Source organism: Lagopus leucura, unplaced genomic scaffold (genome assembly GCF_019238085.1).
Source record: "Lagopus leucura isolate 7727_CA_CO unplaced genomic scaffold, USGS_WTPT01 Super-Scaffold_100034, whole genome shotgun sequence".
NCBI classification, from domain to species: Eukaryota; Metazoa; Chordata; class Aves; order Galliformes; family Phasianidae; genus Lagopus; species Lagopus leucura.
Genome location: NW_024962283.1, coordinates 3256094 through 3275770, shown reverse-complemented (window position 1 = coordinate 3275770; position 19677 = coordinate 3256094). Strand labels below are relative to the sequence as shown.

Here is a 19677-nt window from a genome sequence, read left to right as displayed (position 1 = left end):
CAAATCCAAGGCAAATGGAAACCGTTTTCATTTCCACATGGAAAACACAGCGTTGTAAAAAAGTGCTGGAAAACAAACACCAAGACTTAAGCAATTGTCTTTCCATGTTTTAAGATAACGGCAAGCTTGGAGCATAACAACAGTCATGCCAGTAATTCTGACTCCAACACCGAGCTGATGCTTTGAAAGAGAACACAGCTTACTTTACATCTGCTCTGGACGCAGAACCATGGCTGTGTGGACGCACTCAGCCACAGCACCTCTGCAGCTGAAGGAACAGCTTTCCTTCTGACAGGAACCTTCAACAGTAAACAGCAGCTCAACAATGAAACAAAGCCAGAAAGAAAGAGCCATCAGGCTTCTCTGTAAATCAGCAAAGGAACCAACAGCCCTGCGTAGGGTGGGAGGGCGATGGGCCTCATCACAGACAAGCTTCTGGTGTTGCAGGAGCTCCTGTAGGCACCCTGCATTTTGCTGTGCCTTATTCATGCTTTATTTTGCAAAGCCCTTTGTTTTCTGAGCGGAGCCAGATCAAGGCCTCCCCGTTTCCCACCACATACATGTCTCTGTGCCCCTGCTGCTGCTATCAGAGCTGGGGCACAGGCACTCCAAGTGCCTCGTCTTGGGGAAGCATTTGCATTTTCATTGGCACAGGTACAGCATTCAGAATTCTTTCAGGCCAGGCCAATTAAAACAAGCTGAAAACTGCTGAGTGCAGCAGTTTTAGCAAGGATCTGCTTACATTCCCCCTCTGAAAAAAGCAGGGGGCCCACTTTCTGTAACTCTCTCCCTCTCTGCACAGTGTGGGTTTTGCTTTTTTTCCCTTTTCTTCTTCCCCTTTTCTTTTTAAGGTGGAATGACTTGTGCCCTTTACACAGAGGCTCCAAGAGATGGGTGGCAGAACTCGGGAATGCAGCTTCATTTTAAACCAGGGCCCGCTCTCTAACACCAAGCTGAGGCATGGGAAAAGAAAAACAACAACAACAAAACCAGTAACCGTCTCCACATTAACACACTTTACCTCCCTCACAAACCTTGCATGGCATCTTCTTAAAAAGGAACAGAGCCACATAATTGGCAATCAGTTGAAGCCTAAGGCTTTTCTACCACCACAGAGACTATTCAATGCTTACTGGCCCTACGAGCACACTCTTATTACTCCAGGTTCCTTTTTGGACAGCCTCTTTCAAACATCAACTGCGCTGTAAATGCGTGCTGACAGGTTAAAAGACACCGTTTTCACTCCCTTGAAGAAAAAAAGCTGTGCCTATGCTACCAGCGCTGCTTTCGTCCATACTGATCATTGCCAAGTGCTCCAAGAAGATGTGGGGTTTTTGGAATTCAGGATTGCAGGGAAGGAAGGAGGCACACGTGCTCAAGGAGTTGGGTTTCTGCACGCACACCCTTATCCTTGCAGCCTGGCAAAGAGCATCTAATGGCAGAGGCTGTGCTCGTGATGGTGGCCACTGTTCCAAACACCTGCAGGAGCAGGTATATAAGGCGACTATCCTGGAGAAAACACCTACAGACAGCCTTGCAGGTGCCTGAGAAAAAGCAGGCTAATCCAGCAGGGCAAACCACAGCATGGGGATTTGTTTTCATCTCCCAGAATGAGGCAGCGTCAGTCTTAGACCAGCTGAATTCATCTGAAATCCATAATATGAGTAAAATTGGGATTCACTTGGAGCTGCTTTGGGTTTCAAACAGCCACAGAACATGCAGGATTCACATACAGTGATCTCACCTTATAAGCACTGGGTTTATAGAGCAACCTACACAGCACAGTTCATTCCAATGCCTGCACATCCAGGAGTTGCTACAGTATAGCTGGAAACAAAATCACAATGCAACACCGCCACATAATCCGCTCACCTAACCATCGCAGCACTGCTAACACACTGATGAGAAAAGCCTCTAGAAACAAAACAGGTGACAGTTGGAGTAAACAGTGTAAAATGTGAGACAACAGAAATACCAGATTTCTTAGCTCATCCCTGAGAGAAACAATTCTCTTCAGCTCTTTTCTCTCTGCTTTCACAGCCCTGCTCTAGGAACGAGCTGGCCCAAGGGACCAGGAAACTGGGACATCGTGACTATTCTGGATCAAAACCCTTTTCTTTTTCAAAGGCAGCCGGGGTGCCCTCTGCAGTGACCTCCAGCAGCTCAACTTGTAACCTGCTACACAGGTGACTCCAGGGGCCATTTATTGATTTAATTAGGGCAGACAAAGAAAAGACCTAATCAGTCCTTGAAGTACACGGAACATGCGAGGAGCACGCTGCGATCCCAGCTCTGCCTGCTTAGAGAAAGTGAGATTAGTGATCTTTAAAAGCACGAGCAGATCCACAACTTTCATAATAACGGGTACAGAACCTGACATTCACATGGCAACCTTTATGTTGAGGTGTCCTGAAATACTTGAGAAGACATGCAGCACCACACCTCCCTTCCTGCCCTGCTTTACAGCTCCACCTGCGCAACAGCATCTCTTCTCAGATGTCCTGCAGGCCTGAAACAATCCCCAGCCCTCTGATCCAAAACCAGCAACATTTCTTTATCTTATAGAAATCATTCCTGTTTTCTTTACATCACCAGTGAACCTTAATTAGTCCCTACCTGGACAGCCTTCCTTCAGAATAATAAAAACAACAAACAATAGCAGGCAAATATATATTAAATTATCCTCAATTCAGAGAGCTGTTGAGACATAAACACAGAACAGGTGATCTTCAAGGGAAATCCAAATACCCCAGGAAACAACATACAGACAATCACTGTAGCTGAGCTGTTTCGGTGGGTCAAGATTACCTCCACCTGGGACACTTGGTTTTCCAGTGACATTCTCTAAGGGCATCACCCATTCTCCCATGTTGGGATTCTCCCAGTAGTGCCCTACAGGCATCCTTTCTTCCTGGCCCACAGGGAAGGAAAAAAAGAAGAGAATCAGGAAACACTCACTTGGTCATGTCCTGAGCAATTCCCAAGATGCGAATGAGCCCAGACTTCCTGCTGTCCCCTCAAATATGTTATTTTCCACTCCCACCTTTTTTCCTCCTACTTATCTCCCTCCCCCCTTGCCTTCTGAGGCTGACTGAGTCAACTAGTGCAGATTAGATGCCAAGCAATGCAGGCTCTGTACAAAGATTCAACTCCCACAGACAGGCTGGAGAGATAAAAGCAGTCTAGTCAAACACTGTCCAGAGACAGCACGGGGAGAGCTGGGTTTTCAGTGACTCCCACTGGGTGATGTCTCACACTGGTGACAGTCCAGCGACTGAAGGACCAGAGGTGTGCACGCTTCTTTCTGGTGCCTATGTTTAAACAGACATGAAGCGGGTCACATTTTCCAAAACCACTCTTTGGAGATCAGCTCAACTGATGGAAACTGTGATTCAGAGCTCATTGCTCAGAGGTGCAATGAGACGGCTCTCCTCCTTGCACTGCTTTGCTGGGACGTCAAGGCACTGACCCATGGGAAAGCTCTCCAAAACCTGCTGTAGCAGCACGTGCTGCAGGTAGGCAGCCTTGCCCATCTGCAGTTGTGCCATTCAGCCTTCCTTTGCAGCGCTCCCCTGCCATTTTGAGCAGCATCATTTTCTCCTTGAATGATGCACAGAACATCACAGCATTTGTTGTGGTAAATAGTTCAGTGGCAAAGTGCCCGTTCCATCTGCGGACCTCCAAATGACCCTGAATGCAGAGGTACAGAAAAGCTTTCCATGCTCATCCAAGCCCATCTCTGGTTACATGATAAGAAACAAGGCTGACACAGCAATATAAATGTTACTACTCGCTAAGAATGACTGCGGGTCAGGCCACAGGATCCAGGGGATACCCGGTAACAGAAGCTGTCATATTTATCGCTGGCGTCTTCAGAGCCAGCTTTAGTAGCTGGAGACAGAGCACACAAAAGGACCATTCAGTGCAGCCCATGGTCTGAAATGAAACAGATGCGCTGTGGAAGTTTGCAAACTCCCCAGCACAGAAGGTTGGCAGATCTCCGCTCCGTAACCAGGGCCCATCTTCTTGGCAGAGCCCTCCGCACCCCGGTGCCAGCAGCACTGCTCCTGCTGTGCAGACGAAGGGCGATCTGGGGGACAAAGCACTCAGCTTGGCAGTTAAAGGCAGGGAGAACTAAACCAAGGCTGAGAGCCCACTCGAGCTTTTAAGCCCTCCCACCAATTTTGGATGGTAAGGTAAGATTTTCTGTTGTTTGGGTGGGTTGTTGTTTTTTTTTTCCCCTCATTTCTGGCAAATTACTGAGCAGAACGGGAAAGCACATCGCTGTAAAATCTAGCATCTGACTTCCTTTTAGTTTTACACCGTGTAAAAAAGCCAAGGTCAAGGTGCAAAGAATGTATGTAGAGGTCAGATTTCAGAAAACGGTATGGCAGAAAGCAATTTTGATGATCTAGTAAAAGGTAGTACAGTAAAATAGGTAAAAGACCAAAGGAGGAATTAGAAAAAGGTCAGTTTTGTGTCTGGAAAGTGTAAGACAAAATTCTAGTGTTTTAAATGGGGAAAAAAAAACATTCCAGATTGAAATTAATTTTATACCCTTTCTAAGACCAAACCAAAATGCTTTTGTTCGTAGCTGGTATTTCAGGAATTAGTACAACCAAAGGCACCTGGTCTGGTTTTACGGACTGGAACGCTCTTGGAAAGCAATCAGATACGATTTGGACAAAAACAATGGAGGCCCAGACACAGAGGCTGCCCTGGGAGAGTATACCAGCTGTCTGCTCAGTTTCAAACCTCTAATCATGTTCTTGGAGAGAAAGCAAGGGGACCTGTTAGGGGTTGCTGAGCTCCGAGCTCAGGGCCAGGTCCAGGCAGTGGAGCCCACGAGAGGGAGTCCTCCCAGCACAGAGGCAGCCCCAGCGCCTTGGACTTGAATTTCTGGCACCCGGACAAAGCAGTAAATGAGACCAAGTTTCTGAATATTCACCACGGGCTGGGGACAAAGCAAGGGGATTCAAAACAGTGGCACAAGCAAAGATGAAATAGTGGAAACGGGGAGAGCAGCAGGATGAAGGCTGGCAGCACATGGATGGGCAGAGCACCTGCTGGCATGGCACGCATTGCTCCCAGGGAATCCAGACTACTGGTACTGCCTCAAAGCAAAGCAAAACCTCGACAGAAATATTCGAAGCCCTGCCATGCTCTCCTTCAACTCTTTAAAAAAAAAATCTTTACCCCTGCTTGCAAACTACACAGGAGCATTCAACAGCTGGCAGACTGCAAAGCCGATCCTCCACAGATCATTCCAAGAGACCCAGGTGCTCTCCCCATTGATTTCCTTAGGCCATGCTTTGTCTCGACGCAACGTGTGACATCACATGAAGATATTTCTCACTTTGCCTTCCATTCACCCCGATGAGATACAGGCAATTACCTGAGCCCTTTGTTAGGAGTCTAACTCTCTTGGACCCTGCAGAGAATCAGCAGTGTTTCCAAAGGTGATTCAGCCCACGCCATCGGCCTCTGTGCTACTAACATGGATACACCAAGCACGAGGAGGGGTGAAGTCATCCAGCTTTGTGCACACACAATTCTGATCTCTGTACAGGACCTCCTGTTGCTGCCACTAAGCTCCCAAAGCAGCACCCCCCAATACAGAGCCCTGGCACCTTGCTCTACAGCATGTTCAATACCCTGCAGCAATGCCCTGAATCTGTCCCTTTTCTGCTGGGCCCTGGACCCTCTCTGTCATCACCGGGAGAGAGGGGTTCTCTCAGAGCAATATTCAATCTGCCAGGAGTCTGAGTTGCCTCCTGCTCCTTATTTCTCTTCACTGACCCAAAGGTATGCTTGGTGGAACAGGGCTGTCACCCAGGACATGTAATCTCGTGCTTCATGTTACAGCAAATCTACAACTAAGAGCTTGCACACACAGCGTGAGAGAATGAGAACTGCTCTGGAGTACTTGCACTATAAAATGCTGCACGCCTGAGAGGTTTTTGGACTCCAAGTAAGCCACAAATATGAAGTGTGAATGGTTTACACTGGCACCTGGTCTTCTCAGCAGCTGAATATGCATAAACTGTGTTGAAGTTAACCAAAGGAATGATCAAAGCACCAGGAAGCTATCATAGAAGTGAGTCCTGGTTATGGGAACTGTAAGAAATCAAACCTTTTGAGGAGTGTGATTCAAATCCTGACCACCAGACTAAGGCATAACTTCTCCTGAAGCCACTGAAGACACAGGCTTGCACCAATTGCAGATCTGGTCCGATTTGAAACGCTTTCAAAGAAACCAAATTGCATTCAGTTTCTTAGGAACTGCCCCAGATCTCACCTTACCAGCATCCAAAGACAGAAATCAAAGCACAGCATACTTCAAGGTATGAATCAGCACAAGAACTCCTCGATTTCTAAGATGGATTTGATAAGCTGCTGTTCCCTGCACTGCTACTGTTATTGGTATTTTTCAGAGATCTCATAGCGTTCTCAGTACTTTGCAAACAATGTCAGAATTCACATCTTTTTCCACACAAAGTGCCCATTGGGGTTAAGGCAAAAAACTAAAAGCCATCCAAAAAAGCAGAAAATCCAAAGCTGACCCAGCTTGTCTTGTTATAAAGCACCTCCTGAAGCATCTTCTCATCAACCATTTCCCTACTAGAAATCATTTGACTTAACACCATTTTTAAAACCTTGTCAGTCTTACAGCTATGTAACTCCTTCCTGAAACAAGCCAACTGCAGTTGTAGCATTTTTTTAACACCTTCATATTGGTATGCAGGCCCAGATTCAGCCCTCAGGATGCTACTCACAGAACTCAGAGTCACTCCAGGGAAGAGTCTGACTGATCACGGTGGTGATTCTACGACATCTGCAATGCACAGCACTGCTGTTGCCTTTGAATACAACTTCAGCCTCGCCTCAGCGATCCCTCCTTTGTGGTGGCATTCCTTTCTCATCCAGCTGCCAAAAGGAGATCTGAAATGAACATCATAAACATTGATTTTTTTCCTGCTAAGCATCCAAAACCATATCCGAGATAAACAAACAAAGCAAAACACTTGGCCTGAACCATATTCTGGCTCCAAACAAATCTGGATAAGAAGTTTGTGGTAGAGATCTGTCATATTAAACCCGCTGAAGTAAATCTATCTCAGATGTGTCCATTTCTGTGATTCCGGGGACCCAAAATATTCCGTGAGGTGATTAACATCCTTTGCCATCATTCTGGATGTGACTCACGGGTAGGTCTGTGCCACAGGGTCAGGGACAGCCCAGTTGTGTCTGTGAGAGCTAATCCAGACCCAGAAACACCAAGCAGCATGTAGGAAGACGTAGGTTTTACATGGGCAGTCCAGTTTCTGGAATCAGAGCATCTCTGCGACCCTGTGTCAGGACTAGCTTGGGGATCTATTCTGCCCCGAGGACATGTCCTTAGGCCTGGGCACATCTCACTTACCTTTAGGAACCTGCCTGAAGTGCCTCAGGTGAGAGACATCCCCAAGGCACTCATGCAATCAACAGCCAGAGGTACCTTTGGAGATGCCAATCTCTCATATTAGCTACAATGCCTTAGGGCAGTTCAAGCCCAATGATCTAAGCCAGCCTCAGATCCAGCTTTCCTTTGTGCCGTTATCCTGGCAGTTGTTTGGCTTCTGCCCAAAAATGGAGCACCTTAGGGATCTCGCATCACAGCCCAAGCTTTCCAAATAGCATTATCTGCAAAGCTGGAAGGACGTATGTGGATCATCAGTTCTCACACAGAGCATCTTTCCTTCCCATCGATTTTCCATCATTGCTCTGACTTCCAGGAAACACAAGGGATTTCCTGTGGCACGTGGGACTCGATGGCAGCACTCTGCTAAAACCAAAGATGACGAGAGGCTGCAGAGCTCCAAACGTGCTGCACCTTGCACTCGTAGCTTCCACCGAGTTGAACTTTTCCCTAAAAAGAACCAATGAACGCTGGACAGCCCCACAGCAATTCCTCATCTGCTCTAGAGCAGAGTAGTCCATCACTGTGGTGATACAACATCAAAGGGTTGGGTCCAAAATGCTTTTCTGGCAGGAAGATGCATGCACCAGGCCAGGGTTGGGGATGCCAGGCGAGCTGCTTGTAACTCTGGAGGAGATGCTCCAGGCTTACCCCAGCGTCACTGAGATTAGCCCTGGCCCACAGCCTTTGAGGACAGCTCCATCCTGGCAGGCAGATGGCTCGCCTTCTAATTTGGAGGGGCTGAATGACTTTCCAAACCTTTGATTCCTGACTGATGTATTCACTTCAGGAGACACAAAAGTACAAAATCTCAGCATGGAGTGACTCCCGTGCTTTCTTTTTCCTTCCTTCCCACCCCCCCTGTGCCTTGTCTTTTCTTTTCTTCTCTCCCTGGACAGTTTTATAATTTTGGCTTGCAGCCAGAATGTCTGTCCTTATTAGCTTGGGCTGGCTGTGAAACACCTGCAGCCCATTATAGCAGGAGGATGAAAAAAAGTCAACTGTCATAGGTAAAGTAATGACCACTTATTTCTTTGTTTTAACATACTAAAGGGACATTCGAGAAGGGAAGGCAAAAATGACATAGCTTCCCCATCATGCCTGACACTGACTGGACTCAACTGAAGACACTGGGTCATATTTTTATCTGATAAGTGGCTCCAACAAACAGTAATACCTTCACACCAGTAGGGATCCCAGTTTATTCAATGTGACAAGCACTTGGTGCATTCAAATAGTGTCTTGCACACCTTTTTTTAATTTATGTCTTTATTATGACCTAAATAGGCATTAAGAAGAAACTTCCCTCTGGGCAGGTTATAACTAGACTGCCTATGCCATTTCCCTCTAATATCCCAGCTGCAAATACTGCCAGCTCTAGCCAAGCCTCCTTAATGGCAGCACAAAAGGGCTGTGGGAAGGACAGATGTGTCCAAGTCCCACTGGCCACTGCCTCTACCAGCAGGGCTGCAAGAGTGACCAAGGTACAGACAGGGACATTACTCAGTGTATCACTACAGGCTTTGGAGTTGCACCTTTTACAGTAAACACAGAAATTGCTTTCACAACCTAGGCACAGGGCAGCACTGGGCAGCCAGTCACAGGCAGTATTTATTCACCCAGCTCCCAGCCTGCAGAGCTCCACCTTATCCCAAAGTCCTGCTAAGTGACCCTGAAGACCCACTGGTTGCGGGTCTGCACTATCCATCTGAAGTAGAAATGAGCCCTATTCACAATTACAAAGCTGTGTTGGTGCACAGGGATGGCTCTTGCTCTGTTCCTGATTCCCGATGAGATGCAGACAGCAAAGAGATCAAAACATCCTTCTGAATCCCCATTGTTTAGCAGTGCCACAAAAAATATACGTGCCTATATTGAAGGAAAGGGCACAACCAGACCTCCTGCTATAGATGCCTAACTAAAGGTGCATGCATCTTAACAGCCAGAGAGATAGGGGCTGGCGGGACATCTAGAGGTCTAAATAATTTATCATGCTCCTGAACTCTGACAACAAAGTACACAGTCTAAATGCAGCTCCAAGAGTTTTGCTGCTGGCAGCAGACTCACTCTCAAAGGACTAAATGGTATTTCAATCCCAGCTGCCCATTCAGTGAAAATGCCACAGTCATGATGTTAAGAGACCCAAGGTTCCTTCCAAAACTTTGCTGTATTTTAATCAAACTTACTTGCCTAGCTGCAAGGCAGTTGAGACATTTACCCCAGCAGCTCATGTTTTCAGTTCTGCATCCAGTGGAGTGCAGCCACAGGAAAAAAAAAAAAGAGAGATGAAATATTTGTCACCACAAGGGATTCTGCCAAATACTCCCAACTGCTGTCCTGGAGCATGGAAACACAATTCTGCTGTTGCACACAGGTTTGACTATTTGCATTTTTAATAATTCAAGAGTTTAATTAGTATCATGGCCTTAATCAGAAGCTGAAAATACAGCTGAAGTCATCAGAGCTTAATTAGTTCTTAAAAAAAAATACTGCACTCTGAAAACATCTTTAACATGAAGGTCTGTCCTTAGCTTGGTGACTTAGGGTTCAGATGAGCAGAACCTGTTGCTTCTTGTTCCCTGGATCAGTATAACTGAGGATAACTCAAAATCCCTCAACAATACAAAATCAAATCAGGTGTCTTCCCCTCTTTCTTCCCACAAACTGCCCTAAGGACTCAGGAAAAACCGATCAGATTGAAGAGAACCTCTGGGTTCATCCCGCAAACTGCATGTGAGTTTCCCCTGAACAGGAAATAAACACTATTAGCAAAAATACCAACAAGTATCGCTGGATCTTCACTCACGTGGGCAGGAATTCCTACAATTCTGTGATTCTGTGAATGCTGCCTTGAGAGCAACAACTGTGTACAGCCAGCAAAATCACTGCTCAGCAGTGGGACCACAGAAGCTACCCTGTGCAGGAGCTCACAGTGCTCCCTTGCAGCCCCAGATGGGTGCTGTAGCACTGCAGGTCTGGTGCAAGGATGGAAGTGGTCTGCTGGGCATTGACCACCAACATGGGGCTGAGGGAATCTCAACCCCTGGCAACAGCCATCCATTTTCTCACCAGACAGATTGATAGCATTGTACAGGACATCCTGGATGAACTTTTTCAAACAATATGTGATTTAATGGTGGGATTCATCACCACCCAATGCTGTGGAGGCCAAATATATAAACAAGTTCAAAAATGGATTAGCAAAACTCATGCAAGATAGGTCAATCATAGACAATTAAATATGGTAGTCCGGATGCAACTTCCAGTTCAGGAAGTTAGTCAGCCTAATGCCCTTCCACCTCTGATTTACTTGTAAAAAGGAAGCCTGAAAAATTCTCCTGATGCCAAAACTGTCCCTCGGCTCCAAGCATTAACTACAATCACAATATACTCTTTTTTATTTGGCAGGGGGAGGGGATTACATTTTCGTTCAGTAATGATATTACAACATGCTATCTATCTCCCTCTGCAGCTCCTGGACCTCTGTGTAACCTCCCATCTCCCTGTCCCCCTAGGAGTATCACGAATAAATTAGTGAAATTTACTGGAAGGTGATAGCAATCACAGATACTGCTAAATTCCATTTAGCAAGGAATAAGGAATCCAATCACTTATGTACATAGGAGAGGTCCGAGTGGATCGTACTGTTAAAACATTCTGTCCTTCAGAGTACTGCACCAGAGGAAGGTGCTGGAAAGCCAGGATGGAAAAAATATGAGCTGGTTTGTCCCCAAGGAAAGTTCTAACTTCAGGACAGTTAGTGCTTGATTTATTCCCTGACACATGCGTGCACACAGGCTAATTTTATACATATACACAAAATACACACAGAGTACGTTGCACACCGTGATGCTGCGTATCCCCGTTCCCTTTGGATCCTGTTGAACTCCCACAGGACCCAAAGAGCAGCTCACAGCACAGGCTATCTGCTCTCCGTCCAGCTGCCCTCCTACCTGCTGCACTTCCATGCACTCTCTCCTTTTTGAGAGTGTTTTGGGGTGTTGCTGGAGAGCAAAGGACAAGATGACAAATGAGCTAACACACAGCAACGGAATGTAAGTGAGTCTCAGCTATTTTTAATTAAGAAGCGATGACAGCTGACTAAATTCCCTGACACTGCAGTTAAAGGCTCCCTGACCCAGACATCATTGGACACTCTCCTTTGACCAGTATATATTGGTCCCGACGGTGCTTCTATTATTGTCCCCGCCGTCTCGACAGATGCAGGACTAACAAAATCTATGTCTATTACCAGCATGCAAATAGTGAGATAGAAGTGTGAATGCTTATGAGCCAAAGCAGGCAGCAGGTGAGAGGAGGACAATGAAGGTCATTTTCAAGGGAGTGCTGAAAGTGCCGATGTTTGGCTTTCAATAAATGTTCAAAAGGTTTCGACAAATTTAACTGCCATTTTCATTTTCGGTTGGTTAAACCAATGATGGATTGACCATGAGAGAGGCAGAGAGACAGAAAGAACAGTCCCTGCTATAAGGCAGATAAAAGATAAGAGGTAAGGCAGCATGATCTGCAGACTGACTTCTCTCAGCCCACAGATCACAGGGAGGGCTCCACAGAGAAAGCTTATCTTCTCATTGCCAGACCAAAGAACCCAGCAGCCTGGTAAGGGAATCTGGATTTGAAGGCTAGGGATACACCTGACTTTATACAAGGATTCTTTAACAGAGCTGAGGAACACAACAGCTCTGTTAGTACAGCTCCCACTACCACAACAGGCTGCCTATCCTGCAGTGCAACAATACACCATGAAGCTCATGCTAGGCAAGGTGTCAGCCCTGCATTGCTTTAGCTGTCTTGAAAAGATGTCAAAGGAAGATACCAACCACAAAAAGACAATACAAAACTCACTCACTTACTCAGGGCTTGCATGGGCAATGAATCCAGCATGAGATCACTTTACCTTGAGCTCATTAGTTGGTTTCGGTAGGACAGACAAAGAAAAGATGCCCTTCTATCCTCTCCAAAGGAGAGAAAGGGGTAAACTGGCAGGCACGTCAAAGTCAAACAAATCACGTACAAACTTGGCATGAGCGAGACAAATAGATTAAGGAACATCATCAGGAACTTTCCAGTATGGTTGCACAGTGGGAGGGGGAAAGAGATGCTTTCTGCTGTTGCTAAGACCGTTCCCCCAGCCTTACTCTCTCCCAACCCAATCCACGGGTGTTCTCCTCCCATTGGCTCACCAGCTGCATCGAATGATCATGACAGGTTTTCATCCTCCTCGCCCTATTGGCTTCTGCCTATGGCCTATTATCAGGGGAGAGCAAATCAGACACGTAATCAATAGTTTGCGAGAAGGAACAGGGCTGCACGATGCTACATTTGCATGAAATCTCTTGCTGCTATGCCTCTGCATTCAGATAAGCACAGATCAGCTGCATCAGCCGCGCTCGCAGAGGTGAGCGTAGATGGCAGACGGACAGCAAAGCAGCACTGCAGTGAGCTGCCAAGGAAAGGCAGCACTGAATGCTCCAGTCCTGCTCTACAGAAGGTAAGCCAGTGTGAATCAAAGACCACGAGCATCCTGCCCCAGCACCAATCCAGATGTGTGCAGAAAACTTTTTGGTGGCCCGCCTGAACTAGTATTCTCAGCTTGGGTGCTCCTCAGGGCAATGAGCTGCGAGAATAACAAGAAGGCGCATAGCAGGGGAGAGATCTTCCCTGTAGTGCCATAAGTGATGCCCTCTCCTGCAGGGATGTATGAAGATGCTTTGTTTGAAGGCCTCCAGAAGCGTTCTGGGGTGGACACACAGCATGGAAGCAATCCATAAAGCCACGGGCAGCTTCCCTGTCCAGATACAGGATGATGTGTGACAAGTCAGCCTCCACAGCCATGCTCCTTGGTCACCACTGGCCTGCAGACAGGGAGACATGGGAACAGTAGTTTCTTCATCTTGCAGCTACAAAAACACTTTATTAGGCACAAAAGCACAGCAGCATTGGGATGGTTTCCAGTCCCACCACAGCCCAGGTCAAGGCCTGGAACAAGAAGAGGCAGATGAGTTGCAATCGGTTTCCAACTATAAGTAATGCTGCCTTGAACCGACAGCACATGTCTGAAACACCCGTGTAAAACAACCAGATGTTGCCAATGGCTTTAAAACCAACCACAAAATAAAACAACTTATTAAGGATGGGAACCTCAGACACCAGGAGATCAAGTGCATCACCAAGTTAACTAGTGAACAGCCCCAGCCTTCCAGCTTTAAATTCCCTGATCAAATATCCCCAGGCACATTGGGACACCAGGGAACAACAGCCCTTTGGCTATTTTCTTTTGCCACACAGGTGACTCAGTATCCGGACTACAGAAGGAAAACTGGTGTTTCTTTTTCTGTCCAGGACCGCAAGTGACTGACAGCAGAAGGAGCTCAGTCCAGCTTCCAGCCTGCTCCTAACAGAAGAACATGCAACTAAAAGAGGCCGGGGAACCCAGCAAACCCATCCACTGTGGTTGGACATATGCACAATCAATGTACATACACAGCGCTTTTTGTCCTTTACAATAAGCAGGTTCATTTAGGAAGAGTTATAACTTAAGACTGTTACAACATAATACAACTATGAGGCAAGACAGGAAAATGTTCTCTGGAAATTTCCTTTTTTTTTTTACTGGAGGAGCAGTTGGACAAAATACGTTGGATCAGTTAAAAAAAAATAAGTTTTTGACCTGAATTCATTCATATTTCTGACATCCATGGAGATGGTTTCTTCAACACAAGATGGACCTTGAAGTTAGAAGGAAGAAAGAGAAAAGAGCCCGTCTAATAATCAGGTTCAAATCCCTACTTGATCTCACTCTGTAAGGACCTTGAATTAGGTCTGCAGTTACCTATTTGGCTTCAAGTATTTTGGGATCTCTCTCCAGCTGATACGGTCTAAGTTTCATCCTAAGGCAGAACAGGAAGAATGTACTGAGTTCTCAAAAACGTTCATGACTTTGGACAAATACATTACATTCAGCTTCAAAACAACTCTGTTCTCTTTTTGATCTTATGTAATAGTCTAGATGTCTGTGTTTTGATTCCTCCCAATTGTGCACTCAAACTGGTACAGAGCTCCATGAAAGAAAGTTAATGGACTGGAAGGAAATGTACACTTTTTTTCTCTCTCTAAACCATGTGCCTCTTTCCAGAGAAGAAAAGCATGAAATTTAGCAACAACTGAGCTGATAAAACAAACTCAAATAAGAACTCCTATCGTAGGCTGAGTCTGCTTCAGCCACTCGAGAAGACAGAACCGATGAACGAAGCCTTGTAGATCAATAAAAACCTCTTAAATAAAATGAGAGCTCTTTTGGACTAATTCAAGAAGCATCCTTCAATGAAAAAAGATTCTGTCCCTGACAGCCTGGGATCAGACTTCTTTTCTACTTACTCTTAGTGTCTACACAACAGCATTTATCTGAACCAATTAGATTCCTACCAGGAACGTGTAGGAAATACTCTGCGCAAAGGGGAAGCTGGCATGTTCCAACCTGTGTTGCTTTGACTATTATGGTGATCAGCTCCCTTTTGATTGAGCCCTCCACCACCTAAGTAGAAAGGGGTTCTCCCTTACCTGGAAATGCATTCAGTCCTGAATGGCCTTGTTGGTGAGTCTGCAACAAGAAAAAAGGATGGATGCGCATTTCTTCACCCCCACCTGGCAGCAGGCTCAGCCTAGGGGAGCAACAATAAGAAACATTTGGATATAAGCCTAATGGATGAGCAGACAGCAAACACAGGGAAGGAAATAAAGCCTCTACACCTTTCCCAGGGATACAGAGTGCTCAGACACCTTCTGCTGTTTGTTCGTCCCACAGCAATACTGAGACATTCTGCACAGCCCCAACGGCCGCACGCAGCACTGCTGGCAAAGGAAACAAAGCTGAAGCTCACTGCTGTTCACAGCCCAATCCTGCTCATGATATGTCTGTTTCTGGCTCACCACTTGGACCTCAAGGCTTTCAGGCTGCCATTTACCAGCAGTCTGGCATAGCTGGCAAAGGAGGAGGAGTCAAGAAAACCCGCTGTGAGCCAAAAGGTTTTGTTCAAATTCATTTTCAACTTTTCATTTTGAAACGTCTGCGTAATTCCCAGCACCTCTCTTTTCAGATTTGTCTCACTTCAAAACACCCTGGAATTTCACTGTTCTTCTAATTTTTGTTTCAAAGAAAAACTATTTTCTGTATGCACTTCAGAATTTTTACAATCCAAGAATACAGCCATCCTTTCTTAGTACATTGTGTAACTGTTCATGAAGGATTTCAACTTCTGTCTTTATCTGCTTCTGGTTTGTTTCCCAGCTTCATTTCATTGGTACAATATCAGAAGGAGTTCATGTTATTAATAAAGCCAAACCACAGAAATACATCTTGCAACTGCTCTATTTCTCTGATGCCAAAGGCTAGTAAAAGGTCTCCAAACGTCAATTTCATCTTTTAAATGTTCTATGCAAGGTAACTCAATGTTACTAGTCCTGTTTTGCTATTAAACGGAGGCACAGAAGAGTGATAAGAACAGTCCCAGGCCATAAAATAAGTAGAAAAAGACAACCAAACCCTGAGTCCTGATCCACAGCCTCCTGCTCCGTCCCAGTGGACCACATTCTTTCCTATGACTACTAAAAATATTGGGGTCTTCTGTGAACCAGACTGCGATGCTAATTTTTGAGGTGAAACGAGCTACCCAGCATGGGAAACCACAGAAGAGAATATAATCCTCTCAACTTCCTGAACTATTGTACAATAAACACCTTCGGAACTGGTTTCCCACAGAGACACCTGTATTTTAGGAACAGATAAGAAATGACACGTGCATATACATAGTCACATTTTCTTTCTGTTGTTGTTTACACACACATGGAGTCAACAGGCACAAAAATAAAATACATGTGTGAATATTAAATACACGTACCTCTGTATCAAAGTTACTACAATCAGAAGGAAGTTTGACTCAGCACGGTCTGAAAAAATGCAAAGAAGCACAAGAGCCAGCAAACCCTGAGCCCAAACCCAAGATCCAAGATATGACTCACCAGGTCGTCAGGAGCAACTCAATACTTTCACTGCCTTGGTTTCCCCAGCTGTAAAACAGAGCTAATTACACCACAGCACAGCTGTGGGAATGAGCTGCCTGCTCTGTGCACAGTGCTTCAGGCACAGAAAATGCAAAGATCTGCTTGAATGAGAGCACGGAGCCAAAGCACTTCCTTCAAGATGCCTTTCTCCAGCAGTCGCACCTGCCCACAAAACGCCTGAGCTTCCCAGGTGTCCATTGGTCACAGCTTTATGCCCTTCCCTCAACACGTGCCACCACAAAACCTGGCTACCTCTCCATTATGTAGGAATGGAATGTTGTTTCCAACAATTATATTTCTATAACTGAAGTGCTACGTAAGCCCAGAGTGCCTTTGGTACCAATGCCAGTGGCTCTCATGAATGCCACCTCTTCAAAATAAGTCAGCTAACAAGTTTCCAGGCTCATTTGTTTTGAATGACAGATTGACAAACATGGTCTCCTCCACTTTCTTCTTTTTTACAAACAGCTTTTTATATCTCATACCCCAAAATAAGCCCTGACCCAGCTGCACCGCCATGTTAAACAGTAATTACTCTATATAAAGCTGACCGAATGGGAATATTTGTGGGACAGAGGAATGGAATTATTTTAGGACTTACACAAACTCTCTCTGGGAGTGGTGAGGCTGGCTGTGGGTATTGCGGTGTACCTAAGAAACAAGTGGACACAGGAAGGTTTTTTCTTCTTCTTCCAGGCCTCCATTAAAACACACTAGCTGACATTAAACCACTCTCCCAAATTTCTGCTCAGGTGAAATGATAAAACTAAAAAAAATAAAAATAAAAAATGCACATTAATGTTTAATCCTGGCTACATTAAGGATGCACTCATTGTCTTTTGGGCACGTTTGGGCCCACTGAGCTGTTGTTGCTCTTAGAGGAACCATCAATACACCAACCCCTTCCACTCTCAAATACTCAGAGCATCATTTCCAAGGACATAAGTTGAAGCAGGTGAGAGCTTGCAAACAGAACTGCTCTCACCTGGGGCATGGCCTGCCTTGTAGGAGGGTAGGGATCTCTATGGGGAATTCTAGAGGAGGCTGACAGAGCCTACAGAGTGGCAATGCTCAGTTCAACAAACCTGCAGAAATTAGTAGCATGCCATTCTGGTGCAAGTGGCAGTTTTCCAGTTTCCAAAATATCCCTCCTCCTTATGTCATAGTAAAAAAAGTGTAAAAACAGAAAGTGGTTTAGCAAATAGGAACATTGCAATTCAAAATAGAATCAGAGAGGATTAGAGCAAATACCCAGACTGTTCTAACTTGTGTTTACGGTCCAAATACTGTACCAGTTCTTGTTATTTTCAGGGCTTTCTTCCTGTGTTGTAACATTCTCTCTGGGATTAAACTTGGCCCATACAACATGTGACTCATCTGACTGCAAGTCCTTGGGCATGTGCTGCAGGTTTGGTTGCTGCTCATCACCAGCAACCCATCCTACAACTTCAGAGCCCAGTGCAACACGTTACACTGGGGCTTTTGCTGAAGGGGTAGGAAGAAAATGACAGCATCTCCCTAACGCTAGATTTTCATGCTTAATTAAGGGCTTCAAAAATAAGTCAGCTTTCTGAGCAGGATGGTGGGTGAAAAATTAAAGAAAGTGAGTTTTTAATGATTTCAGAGAACATGAGCCCATTTTCTAGTCAGTGTGCACCCTTGCAGCCAGGGATTTCAAGTTAAAAATTTGTTGCTATGGAATTTGTGTTATCTGCAGCATGGAGCACTGCTGATGGCCAAGCTAATCCCAGGTGGCACTCCTCTGCCTTCACTGATGTAAAACAGATTCACTGCTTTCAGGTTTGCCTTTCATTCTACCTGACTTTCTTTCTTCCAGAAGATAAGTCCTTTTTCTGTTCCTGTCTCTGATTAGTTCTTTGTGTTACCTCTACATGATGCTATTCTTCAATACTGAACCCAACCTGCTGGTCTTCGTTCTCCTTCTGTAACCTGCACAAGCACCAGCACCCCACCAAAACTCCCCTCTGACACAGTATTGCCTTCAGATTTAGTGTGAAATTCACAGGTGAGCTCAATTTTAGCTGTAATGAGGCACAAGATGTGGCAGGAGCTAACTGAAAGAATAAGAATTCAAAGAATAGAAACGGGGAAAAAATCAACTATGCAGAAGCAATGGATCTGTGAGCCTAGCAACAGGCTAAAAGGTTTTCTAGCTCTTAATTATCACTTCAGATCACAATTAGCAAAGGTCTTCCAACAGAGGGGAGGAAAAAAAAAAAGAAATTACTTCCATTGACTGAATGCTGAATATCTCACCTGAAAGCAGATCCCCTGAGGTTGTTTTGCCAGTGGAAAGGAGCAACCATGAACTAGGAGAGCAGCTTCTGTTGTCTGGTTCAGAGAAAGGACTTCACCAGTACTGACAGATCCTGAAAGAGAAGGAAATTCACACTCAGTAGTGGAATTAGATGTGATCTCCACATTTTCCTGAGCCATTGACTGCTGCAGAATTCAGCACTGCTCACATGCTGAACGTTTGATATCTGCCTAAACAGAGCAGTGAGTCCAGGCCAGGAGAATGCAGGTAACATTGGTACAGCACATTCCACCCTCAGTAATTTTGCAGATAACGCCTTGCTGGGAGGAAGTACTGCACACCAAGTTGGGAGGAAGCACTGATGTGCCTGGGGGAAGGAAGGCCTGATGCAGGGATGCAGACAGGCTGCATGGTTGGGCTGAGGCCAGCTGTAGGAGGTTCAACAAGACCAAGTGCCAACTTTCAGATTCACTCTCTTAATGCTGACAGTGCTGACTGAGCACAACTCCATGCTCAAACTTCTACTTTCATTGTTTGTGACCAGACTCATGTGCACGTCGCTCTCAATCTCTTCTATTTTGAAGCTGTGATTCCACAGCTCTCCTTTAAAAACAATCAAATGATCACAATGTAGGAATTAAAGACACTTAAACAGAATTATGGAAAATAAACATACATGCCTTCTGTGCTGGGTTGCTGTAAAACTCACTGCTTTATTCCTTCTCTCTCAGCCAATGTTCACCTACGTGGGACAAAAAGAATTTCAACTCAATATTACATTTAGTTGCTTACCAACACTTTCTAAATAGCACTGAATCTCTTACATGGGTACTTTGTGCTGTAACACAACGATGGGGCT

General features: G+C 45.4%; 2 long non-coding RNA genes across 2 annotated transcripts; both read right to left on the bottom strand.

The window, feature by feature from the left end:
• Positions 1–6925: 6925 nt before the first annotated feature.
• Positions 6926–19071, bottom strand: LOC122186180. The gene is made up of 4 exons (XR_006181080.1): positions 19027–19071; positions 18818–18930; positions 17142–17306; positions 6926–6942 (listed from the first exon to the last, which is right to left on the bottom strand). It is a non-coding gene; the product is annotated as an uncharacterized LOC122186180 (long non-coding RNA).
• LOC122186179 lies at positions 14122–15081 on the bottom strand. The gene is made up of 3 exons (XR_006181079.1): positions 15041–15081; positions 14313–14370; positions 14122–14208 (listed from the first exon to the last, which is right to left on the bottom strand). It is a non-coding gene; the product is annotated as an uncharacterized LOC122186179 (long non-coding RNA).
• Positions 19072–19677: the final 606 nt, after the last annotated feature.